Source organism: Ornithorhynchus anatinus, chromosome 4, assembly GCF_004115215.2.
Source record: "Ornithorhynchus anatinus isolate Pmale09 chromosome 4, mOrnAna1.pri.v4, whole genome shotgun sequence".
Classification (NCBI taxonomy): Eukaryota; Metazoa; Chordata; class Mammalia; order Monotremata; family Ornithorhynchidae; genus Ornithorhynchus; species Ornithorhynchus anatinus.
Window position 1 is genome coordinate 56,212,056 of NC_041731.1, and position 24,766 is coordinate 56,236,821.

General features: G+C 45.1%; 1 non-coding gene across 1 annotated transcript; it reads left to right on the forward strand.

Annotated features, from left to right (window-relative positions):
- The first annotated feature begins 23,165 nt into the window (after positions 1–23,165).
- On the forward strand, positions 23,166–23,303 carry LOC114811539. Its single transcript, XR_003759236.1, has one exon. It is a non-coding gene; the product is annotated as a small nucleolar RNA SNORA7 (small nucleolar RNA).
- The last annotated feature ends 1,463 nt before the right edge of the window (positions 23,304–24,766 follow it).

Here is a 24,766-nt window from a genome sequence, read left to right on the forward strand (position 1 = left end):
GAGTTCTAATTCCAGCTCGGCCACTTGCCTGCTGTGTGATCTTGGGCATGTTACAAAACTTCTCTTTAAAATTGGAATTAAGAACCTGGTCTCCTATTTCCTTAGTCTGCGAGCCCCATGTAGGAGAGTGACTCTGTCTGACCTGAGTATCCCTAGGCTACCCCCGGGCTGAGAAAAATACTTGGCATATAGTGAAGAACCTTAACAAATACTGAAATCATTATTATTACTTCTGTTCATTCACATCAGTATTAGGAGTGCAAGACATCTCATAATTTTCAGTGCCTAATAGCTAGAAAGTATAAATGAAACTTTATCAAAGAAAGAAAAATAGGGACAATAAGGAATCTGTTAAGGAAAGCAGCAGATTCAAGGTAAGATTTTTTTTTTAATGCAATTAGTAAGCCCTTGTTATACACCGGACATTGTACTAAGCACTGGGGGATGGGGAGAAAAATTAATCAGATTGGACGCCGTCGCTGTCCCACATAAGGCTGACTGCCTTAATCATCTGTAGAAACAGATGAGGAAACTGAGGCACAGAGAAGAGACTGGCCCAGGGTCCTCTGACTCCCAGGCCCATCCTTTCTGCTAGGTCAGAGAGCCGATGAGAATCAGTGTGAGACAGCAGCACTGAGGTCTGAGACAGAATAGATAACCTCTCGGTGAATGGGTCTCCACGGCCACGTAAGACCCCTCTCTATGAGCATGTCTACAGCTCGATCCCCTTCTCCAAAGAGGGTGGAGCGGTCCCTTCCAGGGAAGAGGGAAAATGGGGAAGTGGATTAGATTGACCAATGGGCAATGAAGAGGTAAAGTGGGATTAGGATGAAGAATTGTTTAAAAATAACTTTCTGCGGGAACCAGAAGCAGAGTGTCCTAGTGAATACCGCTGCTGCCCAACACAAGTGAGTTTTGATTCGTAGCAGATTGCCTTCCACTCGCTAGCCACCCGGCCAAGCCAGGAATGGAATGGACGGGCCTCTGCTTGACTTTCCCTCCCATAGTCGAGACTGGTAGAGTACTGGAACCTCTCCAGGTGGGCTCCTGAGAGGGGAACATAAGGCTGTCCATCACCTTGCCCCCTCCTACCTCTCCTCCCTTCTCTCTTTCCACCGCCCACCCCGCACGCTCCGCTCCTCCGCCGCCCACCTCCTCACCGTCCCTCGGTCTCGCCCGTCCCGCCGTCGACCCCCGGGCCACGTCCTCCCGCGGTCCCGGAACGCCCTCCCTCCTCACCTCCGCCGAACTGATTCTCTTCCCCTCTTCAAAACCCTACTTACAGCTCACCTCCTGCAAGAGGCCTTCCCAGACTGAGCTGCCCTTCTACCTCTACTCCCTCTACCGCTCCCCTTCACCTCTCCAAAGCTAAACCCTCTTTTCCCCTCATTTCCCTCTGCTCCTCCCCCTCTCCCTTCCCATCCCCTCAGCACTGTACTCATCTGCTCGACTGTATACATTTTCATTACCCTATTTATTTTGTTAATGAAATGTACATCGCCTTGATTCTATTTATTTGCTATTGTTTTAATGAGATGTTCATCCCCTCGATTCTATTTATTGCTATTGTTCTTGTCTGTCCGTCTTCCCCGATTAGACTGTGAGCCCGTCAAAGGGCAGGGACTGTCTCTATCTGTTACCGATTTGTACATTCCAAGCGCTTAGTAATAATAATAATAATAATGATGGTATTTGTTAAGCGCTTACTATGTGCAGAGCACTGTTCTAAGTGCTGGGGTAGACACAGGGGAATCAGGTTGTCCCACGTGGGGCTCACAGACTTCATCCCCATTTTACAGATGAGGTAACTGAGGCACAGAGAAGTGAAGCGACTTGCCCACAGTCACACAGCTGGCAAGTGGCAGAGCCGGGATTTGAACTCATGACCTCTGACTCCAAAGCCCGGGCTCTTTCCACTGAGCCACGCTACAGTGCTCTGCACAGAGTAAGCACTCAATAAATACTATTGAATGAATAAATTATATGATTTATAAATTATACACCATAAATATAATATATAATTATATGCAATTATAATAAATATAATTAAATGAATATAATGTAGTAAATGTGAATATTATAACTTATTTGTAATATTATAGATATGTATGAATATATTATAAATTATTCATTCATATTAACATCTGTCACCCTTCTTGACTGTAAACTTGTAAGCCTATGAGCCAGGATCACGTCTGCCAGCTCCGTTGTACTGTATTCTCCCAAGCACTTAGCACAGTGCTCTGCACACAGTAAGCACTGAATGAATAAATGCCATTGGTTGATTGATGAAATACATAGAAAAATGCAAAAGCTTAAGCAACAGCAGTTGTATGTGCTGAAAAGCTAATTTCTAAAGGTAGCTATGGAAAAAAAAATGTTACGTACTGGGTCTTCCACTTCTGGATCTTGGAAAATCTATGAAAATTTATACATGATCATCAACACCCTATCCTATGTCCTCCTATCCCAGTTTTCCCTTAGTTCGCATATTGTTGTTACCAGCTGTATTCTGGAAATATGAAAGGCAGAGAAAACCACAGGACTGTAGTCAAGACAAACTGCCCTGTGGTAAATTAATCTTTGAAATTCTAAAGAAAAATGGGACACCTGAAGGGACAGAGCATTTCTTCAGAAGGATAAATAGGCTTTTATTTCCACCATTAACTCAACTGGAGACTCCACATGACCTATTGAACTGAGCACAGGCCTGGCAGTCCAATCTGGGTTCCAATTCTGATTCCTCCACTTGTCCGCTGTGTGACCTTGCGAAAACTACTTAACTTCTCTGTGCCTCTATTACTGTAACTGTAAAATGGGAATTAAGACTGTAAGCTCCATGTGGGAATGGGCTGTGCCTAAACTTATATCTACCCCAGCACTTATCATAGTGTCAGGAACATAATAGGCCTTTATTCATTCATTCAATAGTATTTACTGAGCGCTTACTATGTGCAGAGCACTGTACTAAGCGCTTGGGATGAACAAGTCGGCAACAGATAGAGACAGTCCCTGCCGTTTGACGGGCTTAAAATCAGTGGAGGTGCTATCTCCATCTTTAAAGTTACCACTGGTAAAACCCTCATATTCTCTGGGCAGAAAAATTGAATTGCCCAACAATTCACACAATAGTAAGCAAAGTGATTAGTCTCGGGGTAACTGATGCATTCATTCAGTAGTATTTATTGAGCGCTTACTATGTGCAGAGCACTGTACTAAGCGCTTGGGATGAACAAGTCGGCAACAGATAGAGACGGTCCCTGCCGTTTGACGGGCTTACGGTCTAATCGGGGAAGACGGACAGACGAGAACGATGGCGATAAATAGAGTCGAGGGGAAGAACATCTCGTAAAAACCGATGGCGACTAAATAGAATCGAGGTGATGTACAATTCATTAACAAAATAAATAGGGTAATGGAAATATATACAGTTGAGCGGACGAGTACAGTGCTGTGGGGATGGGAAGGGAGAGGTGGAGGAGCAGAGGGAAAAGGGGAAAAAGAGGGTTTAGCTGCGGAGAGGTAAAGGGGGAGGTGGCAGAGGGAATAGAGGGAGAAGAGGAGCTCAGTCTGGGAAGGCCTCTCGGAGGAGGTGAGTTTTAAGTAGGGTTTCGAAGAGGGGAAGAGAATCAGTTTGGCGGAGGTGAGGAGGGAGGGCGTTCCAGGACCGCGGGAGGACGTGACCCGGGGGTCGACGGCGGGATAGGCGAGACCGAGGGACGGCGAGGAGGTGGGCGGCGGAGGAGCGGAGCGTGCGGGGTGGGCGGTAGAAAGAGAGAAGGGAGGAGAGGTAGGAAGGGGCGAGGTGACGGAGAGCCTCGAAGCCTAGAGTGAGGAGTTTTTGTTTGGAGCGGAGGTCGATAGGCAACCACTGGAGTTGTTTAAGAAGGGGAGTGACAGTCCCAGATCGTTTCCGCGGGAAGATGAGCCGGGCAGCGGAGTGAAGAATAGACCGGAGCGGGGAGAGAGAGGAGGAAGGGAGGTCAGAGAGAAGGCCGACACGGTAGTCTAGCCGGGATATAACGAGAGCCCGTAGCAGTAAGGTAGCCGTCTGGGTGGAGAGGAAAGGGCGGATCTCGGCGATATCGTAGAGGTGAAACCGGCAGGTCTCGGTAACGGATAGGATGCGTGGGGTGAACGAGAGAGACGCGTCGAGGACGACACCGAGATCGCGGGCCCGAGAGACGGGAAGGATGGTCGTGCCATCCACGGTGATAGGGAAGTCTGGGAGAGGACCGGGTTCGGGAGGGAAGATGAGGAGCTCAGTCTCGCTCACGTTGATTTTTAGGTGGCGGGCCGACATCCAGGTGGAGACGTCCCGGAGGCGGGAGGAGATGCGAGCCCGAAGGGAGGGGGAGAGGACAGGGGCGGAGATGTAGATCTGCGTGTCATCTGCGTAGAGATGGTAGTCAAAGCCGTGAGAGCGGATGAGTTCACCGAGGGAGTGAGTGTAAATGGAGAACAGAAGAGGGCCGAGAACTGACCCTTGAGGAACTCCAACAGTTAAAGGTTGGGAGGGGGAGGAGGCGCCAGCGAAGGAGACCGAGAATGACCGGCCAGAGAGGTAAAAGGAGAACCAGGATGCCTGATCAGTGATTTTTCTACCTTCAGTATTTGTATCTATTCACCACCCCTAGTTTCCCTGTAAATAGAAAACAGATTAAATTGAGAATTTAAGCTTCAGCTGTTATATACCCACAATATCCATACTGTGAACCGCCCCCCAAAATAGACCACTAGTGAACGGAGATCTTTATCCTCGTAAAAACTCAAATGAAAGAGAAATGGCTACTAAAGGGATGTTGTTCAATTTTTTGAGTATTGCTGGATCCTCCATCACAACACCTAGAAGAGCTGAGATAGAAAATGTCGCTAGGCATCCAGACTTTTAATTTCCCTGGCTGATTCCCTCAGAATGGCTTATGATTGTTGCTCTCCTAGCACTCTGAGCAAACAGTTGAATTGGGAGGAGAGAAGGCAGACATCGTGAAAAGAAAAGATTGAACATGAGGAATCTTGGGAAAAGATTCCAATTTTGTTCCTTTTTCTTTTGCTTGGTAAACTCACATGAGCAGAAAGATGCACCTGACAGGAATCAGTACATGGGAGGGAGAGGAAGGAAGGGAATACTAGGAGATCATTTTACAATAAATGAATATATAAATTAGAGAATATCACATTGAAAATGCCAAGGCATAATGTTTTGTGTTGTCTGAATGCATTAGGAGAATGAGTAAAGAGGATCAAAAGTAGAAATGCTAATTTTAAAACGATATTTATCTTGGAATTTTACTGTAAAAAATAGATCATAAAACATATACCAGCCCTTTGTTGGACTGTTTTCCCAAAAGCAAGCACAGAGAATAGAAAAAAGAATACTCTAGTTATTCCCCAGACTGAAACATCAACCGCAGAGAATGAATTCGTTAAGTGCATTAGGTTTTGTACAAAAAGCGAATGTTTCTGTAAAGAGTTAACTGATCAAAATTCAGCATTAGAAATGTATTTTCAGCTAGGTTTTATTAATTAAAATTATCTTCACTCACCCTCTTGAATTAATAAAATGTGGCTGACAATCATTGCAGTATTACAGGCAGGCCGAGTATGTTATGAAAATATGGTTGCTAGGTTACCTTCATTATTTCATCTTCATGTTACATCAAGTCTATCAATTAATGAAGAAACACTCAAGTTAATTCTCAGCAACATTTATACACATTCTTAGCATATGATTTCCCTTATCTCCTTGTGACATTTTCCCGTCTAGCTTTCACCTTCTAATCCATAAAATATTAAACACGAGGCGATGGCATCAGTTTACAAATCACAGTAATGAAGCAACTCTCCTCCTTAACCTTTTGCATTTCTTGGCAACTTTTTGAAACTTTGAATCGTGAAATATCCATTTCTGGTCTAAATGATTTTTTTTTCACTCACTGGATTCATTTCAAACACTACGAATAGTTGCCTTGGTACCTATATTTCCTCAAGTTGACATCTTTAGTTTTGCTCAGCTCCCTCCAGACGGCCAAGGCCTTTGGAAAGACCTACTCATGAACATTTGAAACCATCCCACAGTCCACTCCATCACTTTTAATGGTTGGCTGCGCCACTACAATGTTTGAGAATGACATGCTGTCTCACTATTACATTTCTTTCAAAAATTATGTCCCAGCAGATATCACTGCATGCTGTCTTGCAATGTCTAAACTTATCATGATGGAAATAAAACTGATCGACCAAACATTTTTACCAGGTAGATCCTCTAGTTTGTATCATTTTGCGTATTTCATCCCTGATGTTTAAGAATTATGGCTTAGTAACAAAGGAACTGTAGGTTGCCAAAGCATTATGGGTTCTGGCAAGCAAAGGAGCATATACCTTCACGGTAAATGCACTAAGAACATGAAAATCTGATTGGTTCTGAATGGAACGACTTCACGGCAGAAGGAAAAAAATGGCACAGAATTCATTCTTTCAATCGTATTTACTGAGCGCTTACTTTGTGCAGAGCATTGTACTAAGTGCTTGGAAAGTACAATTCGGCAACAGAGACAATCCCTACCCAACAGCCTCACAGAATCTTTGGGTGTGTTACTTACACAATGATCGGCTAACTTTAGGGAGCTTTGCCACTAGATCTCCATCTCAATTCAGCATGTTGGGGCCCCAAAACACTGAGTTGAGATGCTGCGGATAAAAGATTTTATAAGTTTAGGTTTTGTTTTTTTAAATGGCATTTGTAAGGTGCTTACTATGTGCCAGGCACGGTTCTAAGCACAGAGGAAGATTCAAGGTAACCAAGTTGGACACAGTCCGGGTCTTAAATGGGGCTCATGATCTTAATTCCCATTTTACAGATGAGGTAACTGAGGCACAGAGAAATTAAATGACTTTCTCAAGGTCACACAGTAGACAAGTAGCAGAGCCAAAACTAGAACCCATGTCCTTCTGACTCTCAGGCCCACTTATTGTGCATATCTACTGATTGGCCCAAGATCTGAATTTGACAATAATAATAATTATAATAATGGTATTTTTTTAAGCACTTACTATGTGCCAAGCACTGTTCTAAGTGCTGGGATAGATACAAGGTAATCAGGTTGTCCTATGTGGGGCTCACAGACTTAATCCCCATTTTACAGATGAGGTAACTGAGGCACAGAGAAGTTAAGTGATTTGCCCAAAGTCACAGAGCTGACACGTGGCAGAGCTGGGATTAGAACCCACGTCCTCTGACCCCCAAGCCTGGGCTCTTTCCATTAAGCCACACTGCTTACACTCTGCTAACAGCTCTAAGGCTTTCCCAAGTCTTATCTATCCTATGACCTGCCTGTCTACCCAAATCATAGGAAGGTATGGCCTATGCCAAGACTCCAGATGAAAAAAAGTCTCCACTGAATTGAACACCTACTGTGTGCAAAATACGGTTATAAATATTTGAAAAGAATACAATTAAGTAAAAAATATAGTCCCTACCCTCCAGGAGTTTACAATCTAAATGGAAAATCAATATGCACAAGCCATTCATAAAACCCTATGGCTGTTGACAGCAAAACTATGAAAAGATGGTAGTTTTTTTAAAGGTTACTTAAATTGTCATGAATATATGTGATAAGAGAAATAAGTTCTATGAATATCTGTTAGATGGATAGGACCTAGTGATGTGGCGCTTAACTGGAAAATTTGTTATGGAAGAGAGTGGTTTTCAAGAGGGTTTTGATGATGGGGAGGGACAGATTTAAATCTACCAGATTTAAAGGGGAAAATAGTTCTGGGTAGTAGGGAGGGGGTCATGAGCAAGGAGTTTGGGGTGGGAGAGCCAAAATCATGGCACTATATGAGGATTAGCTTAGGAAAAATGAGGCGTGAGCTACGATCCGGGCCTGGCAAAGATCCAGTAATGGGTAACCTTTGGAGGTTTTTGTTGAACGAAGAGACCTGAGCAAAACATTTTAGAAAGCATGATCTGGAAGGGCAAAGAAGTAAGGACTGGAGACAGGAGAGGTCGAAGATGGCAAGGCCAGTGAGGCAGACGGTACAGAGGCTCTGGGAAAAGTGAAGGAAAAATCAGCAGAATTTAACAACAGAGTAAATATACGAGTTGAAAGTTGTACTCTCTCATTTCCCTGAAAAGAGATGAAATAGGATTGAATAGAGGCTTTGTCTAAATGGAGGCCCATTGTCTATCCGGGTAGAGGAGGAAGTGGTCTGGACCCCGGGCACTGGTGAGTAGGTAGGGGAGAGAGCAAAGCACACTATGTTCTGGATTGATCTTGGGGCACTTCTAAAACAGGATTATTGGTTCCAGAATAAGGCTGACTTCAAATATAGAGGTTGTTCAAGGCAGGGAAATATTTTCCACTCTTTTCCATTTCACAGGCCATTATTCCATTTCATTGCACGTGCATGCAACTTTCTGTTGGCTGCTAGCCTCTTTATACCGTGTGTGAGCACAGGATTCTGCATAAACATCATTATGTAATGTTTCATGGGGGTGCAGTGTAATAAGAGGGCATCATGTGGTAGCTCATTCAAACTCATAACCTAGAACATTTATCTTTGTTCGGGGGCATCCGATGTGCTCCCCAACACCTCCGAAACTCCTGTACTCCCAGTCCCGGGCGCCTATTCACACAGATACCATGGCTTAGTGGATAGAGGCACGGGCCTGGGAGTCAGGAGGACCTGGGTTCTAATTCCGGCCCACATGCCTGCTGTGTGACCTTGGCCAAGTCACTTTATTTCTCTGTGCTTCAGTTACCTCATCTGTAAAATGGGGATTAAGACTGTGATCCCTATGTGGGACAGAGACTGGATCCTCTCCAATTACCTTGTATCTACCCTAGAGTTTAAAACAGTGCTTGACACATAATCAGCACTTTACAAGTACCCTAATTATTATTATTGCTTTACTCCGGGGCCAGTGGACCCTCCAATGTTACACCTATATTCCTCCCCACGCTAGTCGGTCCATTACACGCTCTGACACGGTGTCCCAAGGCACTTGCTTCCATTATTACTACCTGAAACCAACCTCGCTCCAAAAACATTAACCTTACACACTGAACAATCTTAACTGATGTTGGGCCAGGGCTTTAACATTAGCTTTACCACAAGCAGATTCAAACTCAAGCAGATTTCTTCCGGAAATTTATCTTCCAAAAGCACGTTTGCCTCAAGTAGCCATAACCTCTGTGTGTGCAGATCCTCTCTTGCACAATTTGAGCTTTCTCCTCCCAGTACCTCTGGAAAGATGTCAGTAGAGAGAAGGAATTACAGAATTGCTTGCCCTATATTTCCTACAGAGAAATTGAGGTTTAGAGCAATTGTGACATGCTTGATATCACTTAACCATTCATTCAGAAAGGCAGAACTGGAACCATAATGTCTTGACCTATAAGTTCTATGCTCCAGTCGCTAGTTTTCTTTCAGTGCTTAGCGTATACATTTAAAGAATGATTCCAGTTTAGAGTCACGGGCAGGTTTCAAAGCAAAAGATAAGGGATCACCGCATTCAAAGAGCAGATGTCACAGCTACTGAAAATATTTTTAGGCACTTTCAGATATCTTTTTTTCCTGGATATGTAAATGGACCAATGGAGATCGTATCGAAACACAAGTTCACTATGCAGATGGAATCTTTCAAAGAGAACATCAATGCCTGAGAATGCCAGCTGCTTTCAATTGGTTCAAGTGTATGGATGGTCCCTTTTTCTCAGGACAATATATTACTCTCTAAAATATTATTGAAAATTTCCATTCATGATTTGTCCAATCATACAGTAGTTTTAATTGTCCCCATATAAGGACAATACACAAGATTTTCTGAGAAATGGATATAGAGGTTTCATGAAATTTGGAGCCATAAGAAAAACAGTTTTGAACGAACAAATGGATTAAGGGTTGTCAAGAAACTTCATTCTCTCAAGGGAAAATTACATCCAAGTATCATTTAGAAATTATTTTTTCTGAGGTACCCTAGGCACTTTAAACTTTGGGGAATTAGAAGTTACAGGGAGATGCAAGCAAAGCACACTTTAGGCTGACAAAAGTCTTAAAGAAATGTGTTGGAAGAGTGTCAGAGCTGCTCAAGTTCTCACCCTCAGTTTTTATCCTTTTCTTTCAAGCAGGGAGGAGAGTCGGGGGAAAGACTTGAAAAGAGACACAAACAAACTCATGGTCAGTGAGTCACAGATCTAAGTAAAAGTACAGCCAGACAGCCATTCAAAGCCAGGGCCAGAGCGTCAGCCCAGTCAGAGACAATCAAGTGCTTAGTACAGGGCTCTGCACATACAGGAAACACTCAATAAATAAGACTGATTGAGAGAAGAAAAAGAAAACTTCCAAACACTTAGTACAGTGCTCTATGTACAGTAAGTGGACAATAAATACAAATGAGTGATTTCAAAAATTGAACTCCTCATCTTCCCTTTAAATCTCTATCTTACTTTCCATAAGAGATGAAACCATCATCTTATCTGTCTCGGAAATCTGCCATCGTGGCATTTTCTTCTATTTTCACTCTCTTTCAACACTCGTATCCAGTCTGTCATTAAATTCTGTCCAGTTTTCCTCACATCCCATTTCCCACATATGCCCTTTCTTCTCCTGACTAAAAATCCAGACCCACATCATACCCTGGACCAACCACTATGTCAATCTCTCCGGTGTTTTTTTTTGTCTTCAGTTTCTCTCCATGCTGCTGCTCAGATCATCCATTTAAAATGTCATCCGGCACACATTTCTCAAAAACTTTCAATGGTTACCCAAAAACTCCAGACCCTTGCCTTCAAAGCACTCAATCAGCTATCCCTTCCTACTTATCGATTTTCTTTCTTACTAAACCCCAGCTCACACCCTTTATTCGTCCCAAACTCACCTATTCAGTATGCCTTGTTCTCTACTCTCCCATTTGTCTTATGCTATTGAGTCGTCTCTGACCAATAGTGATGCATGGACACATCTCTTCCAAATGCCCCACCTCCATCTGCAATTGTTCTTATAGTATATCTATAGAGTTTTCTTGGTAAAAATATGGAAATGGTTTACATTTCCTCCTTCCATTCATTCATTCAGTTGTATTTATTGAGCGCTTACTATATGCAGAACACTGTACGATTAGACTGTAAGCCCGTCAAACGGCAGGGACTGTCTCTATCTGTTGCCGACTTATTCATTCCAAGCGCTTAGTACAGTGCTCTGCACATAGTAAGCGCTCAATAAATACTATTGAATGAATGAATGAATACTAAGCACTTGGAAAGTACAATTCAACAATAAAGAGACACAATCCCTGCCCAAATTGGTCTTACAGACATCAAAACAAGTAAACAGGCATCAATATGAATAAATAGAATTATAGATATATACACATCAAAATAAGTAAATAGGGATTATTATAAATTAATTGAATTGTAACCTTCTCACCTGCCTCATCTCTCACACTCCCTCCCCCTGCAAACCTTCGCTACTGCCCCACAGAGACCTCCGCTCTCTCGATCCCATCCGTCTTTCCAATAGCATCTCTCCTCACCTTGCCGCCCTGTCCTCTCTTCCCACTCTCGACGAGCGGGTCTCCGCTCTCAACTCCACCCTCTCTACTCATCTCGACTCTCTCGCCCCCCTTTCCCTCCGCCGCTCTCGCTCCACTAACCCACAGCCCCGGATCGCCTCCTCCGTCCGCCTCCTACGCTCCTATGCTCGAGCTGCTGAGCGCTGCTGGCGAAAGTCCAAGCACCGAGCCGACCTCACACACTTCAAATTTATCCTTTCCTGCCTTAACTCTGCCCTCTCCTCCGCCAGGCAAAGCTTCTTCTCCTCCCTCATCGACACCCATGCCCGTCACCCCCGCCGATTGTTCCGGACCTTTAACTCTCTCCTCAGGCCCCCTGTTCCTCCCCCTCCCCCATCTCTTACCCCTAATGATCTGGCCACCTATTTCCTCACGAAAATCAACACGATCAGGTCTGAGCTCCCCAAAGTCACCCCTCCGCCTCTCCCCTCCCCCCCACCAACCCCCTCCCCTACTTTCCCATCCTTCCCTGCAGTATCCTCAGAGGAGATCTCCTCCCTCCTTGCAGGTGCCACCCCCTCCACCTGCGCCTCGGACCCCATTCCCTCTCACCTTCTTAAAACCACCGCCCCTGCCCTCCTACCTTCCTTAACTTCTATTTTTAACCACTCAATCTCCAAGGGCTCCTTCCCCTCTGCCTTCAAACATGCCCACGTCTCCCCCATCCTAAAAAAACCCGCTCTCGACCCCACTTCCCCCTCCAGTTATCGCCCTATCTCCCTACTACCCTTCCTTTCCAAAATCCTAGAAGGAGTCGTCTACACTCGCTGCTTAGAATTCCTTAACTCCCATTCTCTCCTAGACCCCCTCCGATCTGGCTTCCGTCCCCTCCACTCTACCGAGATTGCTCTCTCTAAGGTCACCGGTGACCTCCTTCTTGCCAAATCCAATGGCTCCTACTCCATTCTAATCCTCCTTGACCTCTCTGCTGCCTTTGACACTGTCGACCATCCCCTCCTCCTCCATACCTTATCTCACCTTGGCTTCACGGACTCCGTCCTCTCCTGGTTCTCCTCTTACCTCTCTGGCCGGTCATTCTCGGTCTCCTTCGCTGGAGCCTCCTCCCCCTCCCATCCTTTAACTGTTGGAGTTCCTCAAGGGTCAGTTCTCGGCCCTCTTCTGTTCTCCATTTACACTCACTCCCTCGGTGAACTCATTCGCTCTCACGGCTTTGACTACCATCTCTACGCAGATGACACACAGATCTACATCTCCGCCCGTCCTCTCCCCCTCCCTTCGGGCTCGCATCTCCTCCCGCCTCCGGGACGTCTCCACTTGGATGTCGGCCCGCCACCTAAAACTCAACGTGAGCGAGACTGAGCTCCTCATCTTTCCTCCCGAACCCGGTCCTCTCCCAGACTTCTCTATCACCGTGGATGGCACGACCATCCTTCCCGTCCCGCAGGCCCGCGATCTCGGTGTCGTCCTTGACTCGTCTCTCTCGTTCACCCCACACATCCTATCCGTTACCGAGACCTGCCGGTTTCACCTCTACGATATCATCGAGATCCGCCCTTTCCTCTCCACCCAGACGGCTACCTTACTGTTACGGGCTCTCGTTATATCCTGGCTAGACTACTGTGTCAGCCTTCTCTCTGACCTCCCTTCCTCCTCTCTCGCCCCGCTCCGGTCTATTCTTCACTCCGCTGCCCGGCTCATCTTCCCGCAGAAACGATCTGGGCATGTCACTCCCCTTCTTAAACAACTCCAGTGGTTGCCTATCGACCTCCGCTCCAAACAAAAACTCCTCACTCTAGGCTTCGAGGCTCTCCGTCACCTTGCCCCTTCCTACCTCTCCTCCCTTCTCTCTTTCTACCGCCCACCCCGCACGCTCCGCTCCTCCGCCGCCCACCTCCTCGCCGTCCCTCGGTCTCGCCTATCCCACCGTCGACCCCCGGGTCACGTCCTCCCGCGGTCCCGGAACGCCCTCCCTCCTCACCTCCGCCAAACTGATTCTCTTTCCCTCTTCAAAACCCTACTTAAAACTCACCTCCTCCGAGAGGCCTTCCCAGACTGAGCTCCTCTTCTCCCTCTACTCCCTCTGCCATCCCCCCTTTACCTCTCCGCAGCTAAACCCTCATTTTCCCCTTTTCCCTCTGCTCCTCCACCTCTCCCTTCCCATCCCCACAGCACTGTACTCGTCCGCTCGACTGTATATATTTTCGTTACCCTATTTATTTTGTTAATGAATTGTACATCGCCTCGATTCTATTTAGTTGCCATTGGTTTTTACGAGATGTTCTTCCCCTCGACTCTGTTTATTTCCATCGTTCTCGTCTGTCCGTCTCCCCCGATTAGACCGTAAGCCCGTCAAACGGCAGGGACTGTCTCTATCTGTTGCCGACTTGTTCATCCCAAGCGCTTAGTACAGTGCTCTGCACATAGTAAGCGCTCAATAAATACTATTGAATGAATGAATATGCAAGTGCTGTAGGGATGGGAGAGGGGGCTAGAGCAAAGGGAGCAAGTCAGGTTGATGTGGAGGGGAAGGGGAGCTGAGGAAAAGAGGGGCTTAGTCTGGGAAGCCCTTTTGAAGGAGGTAAACCTTCAGTAGGGCTTTGAAGGGGGGAAGTGTGATTGTTTGGCGGATTTGAGGTGGGCGGCCATTCCAGGCCAGAGGTGGGACATGGGCCTGGGGTCGACAGCAGGACAGAAGAGAATGAGGCACAGTGAGAAGGTCAGCACCAGAGGATTGGAGTGTGCAGGTTGAGATGTGGAAGGAGAGAAGGGAGGTGAGGTAAGAAGGGGCAATGTGATGGAGTGCTTTGAAACCAGTAGTGAGGGGGTTTTGCTTGATACAGAGGTTGATAGGCAACCACTGGAGATTTTGGAGGAGGGGGGTGATATGCCCAGAGCTTTTCTGTAGAATGATAATCTGGGCAGCAGAGTGAAGTAGAGACCGAAGTGGGGAGAGACAGGAGTTTGGGAGGTCAGCAAGGAGCCTGATGCAGTAATCCAGTCAGGATAGGATGAGTGACTTTGCTAACATGGTAGCGGTTTGGATGGAGAGGAAAGGGAGGATCTTGGTGACGTTGTGAAGGTGAAACCGGCAGGCTTTGGTGACAAATTGGATATGTGGGGTGAATGAGAGGGCAGAGTCAAGGATTACACCAAGGTTTGGGGGCTTATGAGACAGGAAGAATGGTTGTGCCATTCACAGTGATAGGAAAGGCAGGGAGAAGACAGGATTTGGGAAGGAAGATAAGGAGCTCAGTCTTGGACATGTTGAGTTTTAGGAGGTGGGAGGACGTCCAAGTAGAGATGTGAGCCTGGAGGGAGGGAGAGAGAACAGGGGAGGAGATATAGATTTGAGTGTCATCCACATAGAGGTGATAGTTGAAGCCATGGGAGTGAGTGAGTTCACCAGGGGAGTGAGTGTAGATGGACAATAGAAGGGAACCAAGAAATGATCATGCAATAAACTTGAGTCCCACCCTCGACTCTCTCCCATGCCGCTGCTGCCCAGCACAGATGAGTTTTGACTTACAGCAGGTTGCCTTCCACATGCTAGGAATGGAATGGGTATGCCTCTGCTTGAATCTCCCTCCCATAGTCGAGACTGGTAGAGTACTGGAAACTCTCCAGGGGTGACTCTCCCACTAATGACCCCTAATGGCTAATTACCAAACAATACCTCCATCGGAGAAACAGCATGGCCAAGTTGATGGAGCACAGACCAGGGTGTCAGAAGGACCTGGGTTCAAGTCCTGGCTCTGCCACTTGTCTGCTGTGTGACCTTGGGCAAGTCACTTGATCTCTCTGGGCTTCAGTTACTTCATATATAAAATGGGGGTTGAGACTGTGAGCCCCACATGGGGCAAGGACTGCATCGAAACTGATTACCTTGTATCTACCCCAGAGGTTAGAACAGTGCCCAGCACATAGTAGGAGTTTAACAAATGCCATTAAAAAGGAGACATGCCGATCACTCCCCCAACCTCTCCATCAGTGTCCTCCCACTGCCTACCACTTCTCAGTTATGGCTGACAGATTGCTCCCTCCATTTCCTGTGCACCCCGGGCCTCCCCTGTAGGCTCAAGCCACCACTAAGCAGACCCCAGACCGTCCCTCCAGAAGGTCACGTGACTCCACCAACCTGCCGCCCTTCCCATCACGCCTCTCAAGGCCCACGTCGTCGTCATCTACCCGACTACCACGCCGCTTTTTTGGGATCCTGTGCTGGCTCTCCTTTACATCACTGAGGAAGCTCCATCCTGGAAGGACAGAGAAAAGCAGGTACAGCCTGGTGCCTTCTCCAAAAAAACCTTTGGAAGACCGTGGGAGCTGCTGCCGGAGTGGTCACCTGTGGCTGTGGTTGTGACTGTAGACTCTGAGCTGAAAAGAGCCTGAAATTCTGCTTCTGTAGCCACAGTACCCTACCAATCTTTGTTTTTGTGTTGTCTTAGACTATTGAGAAGCAGCGTGCCTCAGTCGAAAGAGCCCGGGCTTGGGAGTCACAGGTCCTGGGCTCTAATCCCGGCTCCGACGTTTGTCAACTATGTGACCTTGGGCAAGTCACTTAACTTCTCTGGGCCTCAGTTACCTCATCTGAGCCCTACGTGGGACAACCTGATTACCTTGTATCTACCCCAGTGCTTAGAACAGGGCTTTGCTCATAGTAAGCACTTAACAAATACCATCATCATTATTATTATTATTATTGTTTGATCTCTCCTTATATATCTGGTGCCAGTCCCCTCTCCCCCCCTTTTTTAAGATTGTGAACTCCCAAGGGACAGGGACCATGTCTAATTCCTACCTGAGCATTCTTTCCCAGTTTTTCTCTATTCTTAGTATAATTCTCTGTACAGAGTAACAGTTTAATGTACTATTACTACTATTACTATGTATACGATAAGGTGAAATGAGACAAATAATTGTGGTTTTTGTTAAGCACTTACTATGTGTCATGCACTATATAAGCTCTGGGGTGGATAAATAACAAATCGGGTTGGACCCAGTCCCTGTCCCACATGGGGCGTTCAGTCTGAATTCCCATTTTACGGACGAGGGAACGGAGGCATAGAGAAGTGAAGTGACTTATCCAAGGCCACACCGCTGACAAGTGGATTAGAACCCATGACCTTCTGACTTCCAGGCCTGTGCTCTATCCACTATGTCATGCTGCTTCCGGGGCAGAAGAAGCTTTGCAAGGTTGCAGCGATGCTAGCCTTGGACATTGTGGGGATACAGTTGAAATTAGGGAAACAACTGCTAAGAATAGAGTGGCTTATCACAGTCCAGTCAAGAAAGGAGTGACTTTGAGGAGTAAGAGCTTTGAGAGAACGGTGAGACAAAAGGACAACAATGCAAACCCTGCACTAAGCCCTGTAAACAATAAACATGACAACACAACAAAGGAGGATCTGAATGCATAATGGATCATTCATGCATCAGTCTTTTCAGTCAGGAGGACCTGAATCTTGTAATACTACTACTAATAATAATGGTATTTGTCAAGCACTTATGATGTGCCAAGCACTGTTCTAAGCACTGTGGTAGATACAACGTAGTCAGATTGTCCCACATAGGGCTCACAGTCTTAATCCCCATTTTTCAGATGAGGTAACTGAGGCACAGAGAAGTTAAGCGGCTTGCCCAAGATCACACAGCAGACAAGTGGCAGAGACGGCATTAGAACCCTCGTCTTCTGACCCCCAAACCCATACTCTTTCCACTAAACCTTGTTGCTTCTCATGCTGCTTCGCTGTTTCTAGAATTCATTTTCTCAGCAAAAAGGAAAAAATGAGAAAACTCTTATATGCATCTATTAGGCAACAAAACACAGCGAGCACAGTAAGCAGAGGTAGTGAACTCTCATGTAAACAGTGAAAATGGTATGGTCCCAGGGAGGTTGCACAGTGATTTGGCTACAGCAAAGAGCAATGAGTATATTAATCTAGGGCATTTCAGTCATTATGAAATATACCCGTATTCTCACCCTGCATCATATTAAATTATTTTAAAACAGTTGCAGTTTTAAAAACCTAAAACATAGAATAAAAATATAAAATTACAGAGTAAATTTGTGCAATTCTACTCATATAAATACAATTCTCAATCAGTCTTTTTTTGACTCACTAACATTAGGCTTAGTCTTTGGAAAAGAAAAGCCAGGCTAATTCTAGGTCTCAAGCTTATGTTTGTCCTATAAACGATGAAATATACAAAATACTACAAAAAGATGCCAAGTTCTACAATCAAAGAGTTAAATACTACTTGAAATTGCTTCAAAGTCCTTTTTAGAAGTTTGAAACCTATAAATGGTATCACTGTATGACTCAGAATCTCAGTGAAATGTTGCTATATTGATAGAGATCTCCATTTTATAGGCTAGGAAACTGATCACAGAGTAGTTTCAGTATCTTTCACCCACACAGCAAATTCAGGGCAGAACTTGAAAAGTTAAGTGAAACATAAATGTCTATGTTCAGCCTTTACAAGGCCAGACCTATGGACTACCCAGAGACTATAGGATGGCTGCTTTCTTGGACATCCATCTCACGGATTACATTTCCCCCTATATCTCTACCTTCCTGCCTAATAACACAATATGCGTGTTTCATACAAACATTTCTTGAACCCGCTGAATATTTTTAGCCTTGGCAGATTCCTGATCTAAGGATTTATCGATGGTTGACATAGGCTGTGTGAAGAAATATTTCGCTTTGTTTGTTATGAACCTACAACCAATTCAGAGCTCAATTCCCAACCAGGGAAATGTCCAACAATTCGAACACCGCCTCGCTTTTCTCACCTTTTCATCTGGGAATCTCTGCCGGCTGTTAAGAGCCGGTAGGCCTGGTGACAGTTGGTGAGGGCTGGAGACTGAGGGAGAGATCAGGAGAAGTTGCTTCGAGTTGGAGCTGAATGACAGCAGAATCTGAAAAGTCTCTAGATAACTCCAGATTCTGCTGCCTCGAGGCATTTCCCAACCATCTAGAGAGATGCCCTTTATTCAACCAAAAACTCCACTTCAAAGGCCTCTGTAACGGTTCCTCGAACCAATATGCCTACACTTCGCGAAACAAGAAGCAATTCTAAGAAGTCAATCCATCCTGAAGTAAATGCGAATATTTCCTTGACACTCATTTGAAAGGCCTTCCTGTTAATTGTTTTATAAAGTTTCACAACACCATGTGGGAGGGAACAGACTGGCATGAAAATTGTTCATCTCAAATGTGAGGCGGCTGCCACGTTTCGGGGTGGCATGCTGCCTTCCCATTTGCGCCGTAAACGCCCTGTCATGCACCAGCTTTTCAGCTCTGGCACATCACCTAGCCTGTGGCATCTCGCTTCCTCATGTTCCCACACTTGAGCCACGGCCCAACCAACATGTCAGGGCAGAGCCAAATCACACAAGGGTGACATTCCCTGAACTGAATGGAGCAGCAGACTCCATGCTTGTAAACATGAGGGTCGTGTTTGGAAATTTCAGCTCCCGGTTACGATCAACATGACTTGACAGAACATCTAACCTAGGCGTTGCATGCAATTTGGCCGTTTTGCAAATCAGGCAGTTTCCGAAAACAATTAAATGCAACATGGTTTTAATTGCCTTGTGCTGTACATTTTTGAGCAGATAAAGCCAGATCTCCAAATATTGCTTTGTTTCTAAAGTTCTGGATGCACAACAAAGTTGGGGATTCTCAAGTGCTATGGGAGGTGAAGCCCCATATTTAAGTTTAGATGACAGATGTTTCAAGTAGAATTTTACCAGTCATTTAATCAATCATATTTATTGAGAGTTTACTGAGTGCAGAGCACTGTACTAAGCACTTGGAAAGTTCAACTTAGCAATATAACAGGCATATTCCCTGCCCACAATAAGCTTACAACTAGGGGGAGAGACCGATATGAATATAAATGAATAAATTGTGGATACGTATGTAAATGAGGCAGAGATGGGAGGTGGAAATAATAAAGAGAGCTAGTCAGGGCGATATAGGAGGGAGTGGAAGAAATGGAAAAGAGGACTCAGGGAAGGCCTCTTGGAGGAGACGTGCCTTCAATAAGGCTTTGAATGGCGGGAGAGTCATTGTCTATTGTATATGAAGAAGGAGGGTGTTCCAGGCCAGAAGCAGGATATGAGCAAGAGATTGGCAGCGAGATAGGTTAGATTGAGGTACCGTGGGTAGGTTGGCATTAGTGAAGTGATGCGTGCTGGCTGGCTTGTAGTAGGAGAGCAGCCAAGTGAGGTAGTAGGTGATTTGAGTGCTTGAAAGCCAATGGTAAGGTTTTATGTTATGATAGTTTATGTGGGGAAAACATTAAGTAACGTATCTTCAGCTTTCCAAATTCAAAGATTCAATTGGAAAGTTACTTCTGAGTCAGAAAGTGAGAAAAGGAGCACCTTCTGACATTGGCCATCAATGTGTTCTACTGGCCATCTCCACTCTAATCTGCGTCTCTTTTGTCCTGCTTTAACTCCATCCTTAGGTTTGATACCTCACTGGCACCAGATTCATGCCATTCAAGCTCCAAAAACCTTCTTGTTTTGTTTTTCTCTTTGTCTATCCCTATAATGGTGGTCCGCAGACTGCCTAGGTAACAGAGTTCAGTGGTAGCATTCAGCATTAACGGATCTATGCAACATTTCCCTCAGTTTGATGCACACCAACATGATTTACTTTTCCAACTCTTTCCAGGAATCGAGGGCCGTGATATGATCATTTGATTTGAGTACTGTGTGTAGTGTCATCATAAGCTTGAATTGCAGTTTCTACTAACCACTGTTGCTTTTGTCTTAAGCTGTCTAGTCATGTCCGACCCAAAATGACGCCATGGACACATCTCTCCCAGAACGCCCCATCTCTATCTGCAATCTCCATATAATTTTCTTGATAAAAATAAGGAAGAGGTTTACCACTGTCTCTTTCCCCGCAGTAAACCTGAGTCTCCGCCCTCGACTCTCTTCCATACTGCCCAGCATAGGTGAATCTTGACCAGTAGCAGATTGCCTTTCACTCACTAGCCCCTGGCCAAGGTAGGAATGGAATGGGCATGCCTCTGCTTGACTCTCCATCCCAGAGTTGACACTGCCAGAGTATTGAAAACTCTCCAGGTGCGACCCTGAGAGGTGACTAATCATTACTGACTTTTGTTTTCAAACTTTTCCAACAGCTGGGCAGGCTTTGTATTAAAGCAAAGGGCACACAACTGGGAGTCAAGTGTCTGGGTTCTCGTCTCACCTTTCCCACCTGCCTGCTGCATGACTTTGAGCAAGTCACTAAACCTCTCTATAGGCCTTAGTTTCCTAATAAGTTTCAATTGGAATAAAATAGTTATTCTTCTACGTTCTTAGGCTGTGAACTCTGTGCAGGGTAGGGGCTGTTTCCAATCTAATTATCTTGTATCTACAACAATGCTTAGAGCATAATAAGCACTTAAAAAATATCATTAGCTCCTTGTGGGCAGGTAATATGTCTTTCAATAATAATATAAGTATTATATTATACTTTCTCAAGCAGTGTTCTGCACAAAGAAAGTGCTCAATTGATATCACTGACTGATTATTATCACCTATCTACTCTCCAGTTCCGCTAGAGCCCAGCTTGGGCTCTTCTCTGAAGCAAACTCTCCACCACTGTAGTATCATTCCCTAAGCAATCTCAGCATTATTATGTATTTAAACATTGGTTTCCACATTGGGTGTACACTCCTTGTGGGCAGAGAACAAGCCTTGTACTACTACTGTGGAGTCTCAGAACCACGGTTCATTTGTCATTCTTCGTAGAAGTTAAAATCATCGTCATTATCATCGACGTGGAAGTGTCACTTGCTCAGTCTGTGTCAAGGACTGTACTAAGCTCTGGGGTAAATACAAGATATTCAGGTGGGGCACAGTACCTGTCCTGAGCCTCACAGTTCAAGTAAAGAGGGAGAACAGGCATTGAACCCATTTTTTACAGAGGGGAAAACTGAAGTCCAGAGAAGATATGACTTGCCCAAGTCACACAGAGTAGGCTAATGGTAAAGTCTTGATTAGAACCCAAGTACTCAAGTCTTCTGATGGCCAGACCTGTGCTTTTTCCACTAAGACATGCCGCTTCCCAATTTCTTCATCAATTCATTTAGCCATTCTTAATTATTTTCAACTGTGAAATTCAGGCATATTTTTCTTCCTTACTATAATTTAACCCCTAGACAGGGATCACATTTTGTACAATTTTTCCATGACCTCCAATTGCCTGATGCATTGTCCTGAACACGAGTAGGCACCTGGGAATTGCTGATGACAACAATATAGATATTCGGGGGCTGTGGACTTGGTAACGGCTTGATTCCTTTAATGTAATGTTCTGCCATTCTTAATGTTACTGTTTTGCTGTTTCTATCTCCCTCTGACTTTAAGACTGGAGCTCCATGTGGGACATGGACTGTGTCCAACTTGATTAGTTTCAAAGCAGTCAATCCCCTTGCCCTATCCTACTTCACCTTACTGCTTTCCCACTACAAACCAGCCCACACATGTCTCTCCTCTAATGCCAACCTTCTCACTGTACCTCCATCTCATCTATCTCACCTCCAACCCCTCACCCTGGCCCATGTCCAAAACTGACCTGGAATGCTCTCCCTCCTCACATCTGCCAAACTAACTCTCTTCCCCTCTTCAAAGCCCTACTGAGAGCTTACCTCCTCCAGGAGGCCTTCCCAGACTGAGCACCTCCATTCCCTCTGCCCCTACTCCCTCCCTCCGCTCTACTCCCGTCCCCTCCCCACAGCACCTGTGTATATTTGTATATAATATTTATTACTCTATTTTATTAATGATTTATATATATCTATGATTCTATTTATCTATTTTGATGGTATTGATGCCTGACTACTTGTTTGGTTTTGCTGTCTGTCTCCCCCTTTTAGACCACGAGCCTGTTACTGGGCAGGATTGTGTCTATCTCTTGCCAGATTGCACATTCCAAGCACTTAGTACAGTGCTCTGCACACAGTAAGTGCTCAATAAATATGATTGAAGGAATGAATAAATGAATATTCCATATTCCTCTTGGAAAATGTGGCCATTGATGGTGAGCTGTACTGGGTCCAACTGCTTTCCAGTAAACTGACTGGATTCAGGAACTATAGAAGAAACTAAAGTGGGAAATGGTTCAGGAAAGACATTGAGATAGCATGAAAAGTCTCACCCCCTTCTCCAAGACAAATCACACCACTGAAACTTAACTCTTCCCAATCTCCTGCTGGTTCTCAAGTCACAGCCCTAAATGTTTACCACTTCCAATCCTGTTTTGAAAACACCTAGAGGATCTGGACTTTGGTTTCATTTTAAACCACATCCCTGCCCCATCCACCAACCCTCTCAGATATTCAAGCACTGCCTAGGGTAAAGTCTACGGGGAATGGGGGTCAGAAGAGCTGGGTTCTGGTCTGAGCTCTGCCTTGGACAAGGCACTTATATTCTCTGGCCTCAGCTCTTACATCTCTAAAATGGGATTATGATACCTGCTCTGTCCACCTCTTCAACTGGGAGCCCTGTGAAGGACAGAGACTCTGCTCTGCGTATCTTTATTTTATCCCTGCACATAGCACAGTACTTGGCATATAGTAAATAAATAATAAATACCATGATTATACCCTCTCAGGGTCACACCTGGAGAGTTTCCAGGACTCTACCAGTCTCAGCTCCGGGAGGGAGAGTCAAGCAGAGGCATACCCATTCCATTCCTAGTTTGGCCAGTGGCTAGCAAGTGGAAGGCAATCTGCTACAAGTCAAAACTCACCGGTGCTGGGCAGCAGTGGCATGGGAGAGAATCGAGGGTGGAGACTCAGGTTTACTGTGTCGAAGGCAGCAATGGTAAACTAGTTCTGTATTTTTTACCATGAATATCCCTGGATACACTACCAGAACGAATGCAAATGGAAAGCGGGGCGTTCTGGGGTAGATGCGTCTGAGGTGTCGCTATGGATCGGAAACGACCCGACAGCATAAGACAAGATAAGACCATAATTATAATTAGGAAACGAAAGTAGATTCCTTTTGATGAAGGCCTTAACTGTTTTGCCCAGTTTTAAAAAATATTCCGACAGTTGGCTTAAAAGCTACAATTCATGTGATTAAATAAGGGCATTTGTCGGGTCCTCCCTAGGACCATGGTAATTAAGGTACAGAGAAGTGACTCTCCACATCAGCTATTGTCTGATACCTTCTCTTTAATTTCTCCATTCTCCAATGCTATTATCTCCCCACTGCCACAGCTGCGTATGGCCCTTGTCAGTTGTAGAGACGAGCCATCTCTAATCCGAGGGCAGGATAAATTGCTTTTATCTACTTTTAACATGCTTCTACATGGCACCTGGTACAAAGGATTTATGAGCCAACCATAATTTGAAAACCAAATGGCCGCTTGGAGAAAGGCAATATAGTCTTTAATAAAGAAAATTTAAAATAAAGAATGGCTAAATCAACATGCTAGAGACTGCTAAGATTAAAATATGTCAGAAGCTTTGGACGTTTCTTCATTTAAGGTTAAATTAGGCAATCACAGTTCGTGCACCTCGCAGCCTGTCAGTTCCTCTCGTACCCTCTTGGGAAGAAGTTCTGACTCTTAACTTATTAGCCTTAGAGAAATGAACAGATCCAGCACAAAGCTAGTTTCTAATTCTGGCTTTAGACTTTCTCATTAAAGTCAGCTCCCAATCATTTATCTCCAGAGGGTGAAAATGATGCTTCACTGATCACCAAACCATTTCTGGAGGTCTTTAAAAATATATATATATAAAGAGTAATAAACTGTCAACCATCTAATGCTACCTAAGCCCACAATAGTGCTTGAATGCAGTGTCACTCAGTAAGAGATTTGACATCTATTATTTTCCAAGTATAGTTCATGCAGTCAGGAGTGCTTGACTGATGTTCGGAATCCACATTATTCCATCAGAGGACTCATCAGAGCATCAAGTGCCTCCTCATGAAAGGTAACAGCAGAGAGAGGGATCCTCTCCACGGTGTGCTGTCAGTACTTCATCTTCAAGGACAGAAGTAACTGCTTCCTCTACCAATACTTCTCCAATCTTTTCGCTCTTCTTTCCTAGAACCCTGGGAAGCAGTATCACCCAGTGGAATGAGCACAAGCCTTGGGAGAAGGAGGACTAGGGTTCTAATCCAGGCTCCACCTGCTTTTTGACCTAGAGCAAGTCACTTAACTTCTCTGTGCCTTGGTTCCCTGATCTGCA